This window comes from Triticum aestivum, chromosome 3B (genome assembly GCF_018294505.1).
Source record: "Triticum aestivum cultivar Chinese Spring chromosome 3B, IWGSC CS RefSeq v2.1, whole genome shotgun sequence".
Classification (NCBI taxonomy): domain Eukaryota; kingdom Viridiplantae; phylum Streptophyta; class Magnoliopsida; order Poales; family Poaceae; genus Triticum; species Triticum aestivum.
Window position 1 is genome coordinate 590,986,476 of NC_057801.1, and position 6,947 is coordinate 590,993,422.

The window sequence follows — 6,947 nt, forward strand, 5'->3', positions numbered from 1 at the left end:
TTGATAGTGGAATTATTGAGATCCTCTTTCGCATAGCCCATTTTGAATAAGTGTTATGGGTAAGGGCTTGACCTACCAGTTGAATGGAATCTACCGTTCTTTATGCTCTCGCTAGCTTTGAACTTGTTTGTACCAGTAATCAAACCCAGAATCTCATTTCCCATTGCTTTCATCGCCTAGAGCCAGATGCCGCATCCACAGGCCTATTTAGTAAGTGGGGTGTATCCTTGGTGACACTTGAGAAATAATCCTATACTTCCAATAACCCACTACTTCCTCCATGGATGGTACATGGCAGGCATCTGCCGGAACTAGAAGCGAGCACATTTCAATCAATTACGAGAGGCATTCGCTTCTCTGATCTTTAATAAGCGAAGCAACGAGCCTAGTAAGGGAAATACCTTCCTCAAGAATGTCATCAAAGCCAGGTTCTCCAATCGTAAAAGGGAATATTCCATGGCACAAGGGTTGTTTTTAGGTGCTGTCCTCGGCAGACCACCATAAAAGGTCCGAATTAGGCGAAACTTCTTTTGGTGCCAGCGAAAAGTAGTAACAAGAACTCCTCCTCTATTCAATATCAGCCTGGTTTAGGTCTAGGTCATAATGAATTTTCTGATACCTTCCTTCGTCCATAGATCAGCGTTATGCTTCTGTCCCGTGATGAAGAAGGATAGAAGAATGGTAAGATAGGATCATATTAGTGAGCCGTGGGAAAAGAGTTTTTTCGTACCTTGATTGGACCCACCCAAAAGCAACAGGAATCCCTTTCTCCTCCTATAAGGAAATCTCGTCGTTTCACTCTTCTTCAAGTACCATCGGATTAGTCAACTCAAACGCTGAGAGATTACTATAGAACCAAGGCGGCTTTGAGGCTGGCTCCACTCTCCAAATAGAGCAGTTACTTCGTTGACGACAAGAACCCCATTTCCACTAGCCAAAGAGCAATTCATTTCTTCGACTCGAGGCCTCCTCATTTGCTCCCATTCCCATATTAATAAAAGAATTAGGGAAATGTGAGGGAAAAGAATGCCAAAAGCATTTAGAGATTTGACTGGGATTCATTCTGGCTCAGATGGCGAGGGATTGCTATAACTATTTTTAGAAGCATTAATGAGATCTCTTTTTTTCTTCATAAGCTTGCATCATGAATCCCACTTCCCACTTTACCTGCCTCTTTAGTAGTCTCACATCTCGGTTTAAGAAAGTGCTCGCTATATTCCCATACCTTCCTGTGCTTAATACCTAGCTTCAAAGAGCCCACTCTTTTATTTCATAGCCGAGAGGCATGAACGGTTGGGAAAGACCCTCTCCTGTGTGGGTCGTAAGAGTCGATTATCCAAGCGAGACCTTAGAGGGGAGGACACACCATAGCACCCATTGGTAGACTAGACTCCGGAGCTTCAAACAAACTTACAGTAAGCCTAATCAAAGCAGGCGCCCTCACCTCCTTCTTCACCGCCGACGTCTATGGTTTGGGTGAAGGTATCAGCTCTGATACCATGTGTGATAAATTCTTCCCATTTTCCTGTGATAGTCAATAAACACAACCCTTACGTATCCGTATTTTGTAATCACCTTTTCCCTTCCCGTCGCTTCCTTATACTAGAATTCTGATGACGCGTGCAACCCCGGCTACTTCGCTACCCTACTATTAACAATTATGGAGTTTCGATTGTTTATCCAATGCAACTTAATATGGTTATGCCAGCAAGGAGCATGAACTGAAGCTGGTTATTTACTTAGAAGAGGAAACGGCTAGTCAGCAGAGCAGCACAGCGGAGTCATCATATTATCATATTCTTGAGTCTCTCCCCACGGGATGACCGCTTCCACCAGACTCTATTTTTATAGGTTCACCTTAGATTTATTGGTTGTCTACATCCGTCTAATCCTTATCTATAAGAACATAATCGCTAAGCTATGGATGCTTCGGCCGCACTCTCTACTCAGCTATCTGTTTCTACTGCGTTGCATTTTGAAGGTCTGATACAAAAGAAAGTGGCCTTCCTTATTAGTAGTGATGGAGACGCCAGGTCCGAGAAGGAATAACCTAAAGCCAGTGATAGAATCTGTACAACTAGCAGGAGCGATTGATCAGATATCACAGGAAGAGTGAACTAGTAGGCTTCTTGATCCTCCAATAAGTGGTAGTCACAAAGCCCGCACATTCCAATTCGATCATAACATGACTAGTTTCCTAAGGCATGACTTATCTTCCCAGAATAGCAAGCATATCGTAGATATTTCACATAGTGTCCCGAGATATCAGTAGCTCTAGTCAATGCTGGCCTTACTCTTCCCTTTCCTTATGCTAAGTGGCAACCTCTTGTTTAAGAGTGCGGAATCCTATTTGTGTATCAGAAGACTATGGTGACCCGTAGATCTTCTATTTCGCCGGAATTTGTTGATTGTCATTTACAATGTTCGTTGTAAGATCACTGAAGGTCCTAAATTGGGAAAGTTTGCTTGCTATCGAACAAATAGTGGAATCTAAAAAAACAATGAAATCCATTCACACAAGCTGGACCATTGCCTTCGGCAACGCCCTAATTCCTTTCCTATCTTTCTTCTTTTTCTCAAGGACCTGTAAGAAGAAGCAAATCCCTTTCTTGAATGGCCGAGGAAGAGGCGGCACTGAACAGAACAAGACCCCCCTCTACCTATCCTTGGGGCTGTGCACATTCTTAAACTTGAGCTGGGTAGGACTCAGGAGAAGGGTGCCTCGGGAGATAAGTAGTTCCTCACCTAAAGCCCTCGTAGAGTCTAAGTAGTGGACCAGAAATATGACATCCTTCCCGATGTACTAGATTTTATCTGGTTAAAGCTAGGTGTGCACATTATATTCATTATAGAAGATATAGAAGATACTGCCATGCCAGCTGTTTCTTATTGGTAAGCTTGCTTTTCATCGAATGTCTCTAAAGAGTGATGGTGATTCGAGTAGCATGAATTGTCTATCCAAGGGGTCGCTAATGCGTTATTTGTATAGGATCTCAGTTATTATTGTCAGCTAGATCTACATAATATGCTTCACGCGGAGCCCTTACTTGGTTCGATTGGCATTTTTCTTATCATCCATCCACATAGGGAGAAAGACCAAGGGCCCAGTGGAGTGATAAAAGGAACTATCCAAATTAAGCTAATCCCGTGTCCAAGTTCAAACCCCACATAGCCACTCTTATTGATCCCCCACCATCACTTGAACCGAAGAATCAACCCGTTTCTTTGCCAATGGGTTTCTGCACAGAGAGCTAGATTAGGGATCGGATGCACCTTTCACTAGATTAAGGTACAAAATCCCTTACTAGGTTTGGTAAGTATGTTATGAAGGTGAGAAGTCATCAAACTTCTCGGTAGTGCAATGGATTAAGGTAAATGTGCTAGCTTTCCTCCTGCTGGTTGATGAAAACAGACCTATCCCATATCTCAAAATGGCCCCGTACACTCCAATGGGAAGTAGAGAAAAGGGGAAGTGCAGAAAAGAAGGATCCCCAAATCTGAGGGTATATAAACTTTGTTTGATTAAGGGAATTAGAGAATAGAGAGCAATGGGATAGGAAAAGCTCACAGAAATGCAGGTACTGTTTCCCAGGGAAAAGAAAAGGGAACTTCACCTCTTCCTACTAATAAGATAAGGCAATCCAATCCTGATTCAAGATCATGTTGTCTCAACATAGCAATGCGTGTTATGGCAACCTGATTGTGATAACAACATCAAAGCCAAGAAATCAAGGTCGAACAGTTCATTCTGTCATCAACTGTCAATTCTTTCGAAAGACATGCGAATGAACTACGCATTCGACCCTTATCAGCAAGGTCATCACTTGTACCAGGTCTTAGAAAGGTAGCTGCGACACGTCTTCTCTATGACGTTAGGGCAAGGCTACCTCGCCAGCAATGGTTAGTGCGGTAAGGATAATCGGATGTGAACTAGCTTGCTCTACTTGCGGAGAAAAACCAACCAAGAGGCGATGGAACCCTCAGAAAACTGCTAATATTGCCCCGGGCAGTACTGGCCATAGACTCTAGCACAAAGGACAAGAAGGCAGGATCTGGAAACAGCAAACACAGGGATAATCCAGGAAGTAGCAAAGAATCTAGTATTCCACTATAGATAGGTCTGATAGATCAACATATCCATGAAGAAAAAGCTGACCCTATCCACCTCCTTTGCGGAATACCAGATCAAGAGATGAATTAGCGGATCACATGGCTAAGTCGAAGGATGCCAGAACCTTCTTTAGTAGTGAGCCGTACCGACTAGCTCCTAGCAAGGGCTTCAAGATCACAGTAATGCCTGCCAAAACATTCCTTGGGTACAAATGTCATGTTCAAAGCAGGTTTCTCTAGACACCTTGGAAAAGATCACTAACGAGCTCAATTTCAAAGTGTGAATGAAATTATCAGTTTCATCCTCTTTATGAGCCTGAGATCATATGGGTCAACAATTCTCATTTCTTAGTTATAGATTCTATATTCTCAAGGAAGTGAGCCACTCAACCTCAGCCTAGCGGATCCTCCCCGTTACCTGGACCTGCCTCTCCCGCAGTCAAAACTCTCCTCTACAGCCCCTCTGGCTGGGCCAGAAGCCTCGTCTCCTTTAACTGATTCAAGTGATTCAGTAAAAATGAAAGTAATCTCACATAAAATTGGATTATCTAAAAACTCATGAAAATGACAACGCTAAATCGAAAGTCCTTTATTTATATACAACACACACATATTCCTCCCTTACGAACATGAAAATCCAGTGGATGGTTTGGAAGGCTTTGACCTGATCTTTAGATTTATAATGAGAGAAAATCCATAGAAAGATGGAAGTCATCATCATCCCCTTTATCGATCACAGCCTCTTCCTCCACCCATGATTTCGTTTTAACATTGACAAATCAGACGAAGACGAACTTGCATTTGTTGAATCAAAAAAAAAGAAAAGAAGTGTTCTCTTTCTCCAGCGAAAAGCACAGTCTCGCAGGAAGATCCAAATACTTACTATATGTGCGTTTATGTATAAACTCTTATATAGTCTAGTTTTCCCGCCCTATCTAGAGAAGGAATCGATTCCCCTTTTTGAATGTACAAAAATTGGTAGAGCTCAGCATGTCTGGAAGCACGGGAGAACGCTCTTCTACTTATATTATTACCAGTATTCTATACTGGGTTATTCATAGCATTACTATACCTTCCTTATTCATTGCGGGTTGGTTATTCGTCAGCCTGGCTTTCACTTGGAAAAATAGGAGATTTAGTTCCACGCTTTGATTGGTAGCAGAAGGGAGGGCGCGTTGCCAGCCTTCATTTTTCTTGGATATTCAACACTAAATGAAATGCAAATGCATATGAGAGAACTTCAAACTACTTTACTTATTTGCAACAGCAAGCTGAATAAAAGAATAAATAAGCAAGGAAGGAAAGAAAGAATAGGGTTGTCGCTGATACGCTGTTTGGATTAGATGTCGCAATATCGGTTGTAGTATTTCCGCTCGTTCTATAAGCTAAGAGAGATGTCGCATAATCGGTTGTTCATGATCTTATAATTCATGGACCAAAGTCGCAAATCGCTTGTTCTCATTCAAGCATGAGTTCGTTCAAAGTCGGCAAGGGGAATCAGAGAAAGGGCTGTTTAGTCAACAATCATGACCATGGGAACATTTGTTTGCTTTCTAGGTACCCCTAGATCTACTAATCATCGCCTTTGAGCTGGGAAAAGCATTTACCCTGAGTCGGCTATTCCTGATTCAGAAAGGAAAGGTATGTGGGTAGACATTGAGTTAGAGATTGAATGAAGGGGCACACTAGAGAAAAGCAAGGACAAGTAGCTAGTTGACTAACGCTTTCGAGCACGTACGCTGGCGCTCTTTGATAGAGCATTATCTACAACCCTGAAGCGAACTATGAAAAAGAAATCTAGCAGTCTCTTCCAGCAATGAATTGTAGCAGGGCTTGGTCTTGAAAGGTATAGATACCACCAGAAGCTTGGAAAGAAGAAGGAATGTCGACCTACCGCTCCGTGGGCTTTGAACCTTGCTTTTCTGTCAAATTCTCAGACGCTATAGCTGTGTAAACACAGTACTCGATTTCTCACTAGAAAAAACAATAGTCTTTATTGTTGTGTGCATATTAGTCACTGATTATAGCTTTGCATAGGACAAACTACTTTAGTAACTCTTGACTATTGCTTGAAACAAGCGTTGAAGCAATGGAAAGAAGCGAACGGTTAAGCTAATGCAGCAAGAAAAGGGATGCAGCATGTAACGCCCCGGATCCGATGCGCCAGGTGTCTGCCAGTTATTCGTCGTCATTGCCATGCCATTTGCTTGCGTGTTGCATTTCATCACATCATCATGTGCATTTCATATTGCATACGTGTTCATCTCATGCATCCGAGCATTTTCCGCGTTGTCCGTTTTGCAATCCGGCGCTCCTATGTCCTCCCGCGTTCCCCTTTTCGTCTCTTGTTGTGAGTGGGTGTTAAACGTTCTCGGAATGGCCCGAGGCTTGTCAAGTGGCCTTGGTATAGCACTGGTAGACCGCCTATCAAGTTTCGTGCCATTTGGAGGTCGTTTGGTACTCCAACGGTTAACCGGGTAACCGTAAACCCCCCTTCTCTTTGCAGCCCAACACCCCTTCCAAACTGGCCCAAAGCCCAGCAAACTCCTCTCCATGATCTCAGTCGTTCGATCACGATCGCGTGGCCGAAAACCGCTCCTCATTTGGACTCTCCTAGCTCCCTCTATCTATAAATAAGTCTCCTCCCCCGAAATTCGCGGATGAAACCCTCCAAACCCCAGCAGTTTTCCACCTCGCGCCGCCGGACGCGTCCGCCCGCGCCGGACACGTCCGCCGGCCACGTCACCCGGACCAACCACAGGCCGCCACGTCAGCTCCCCGCCTCCTCTCTCTCCTCCTCGCCGCCGCGGCCCGCGAGGCCCACGGCCGGCCCGCCC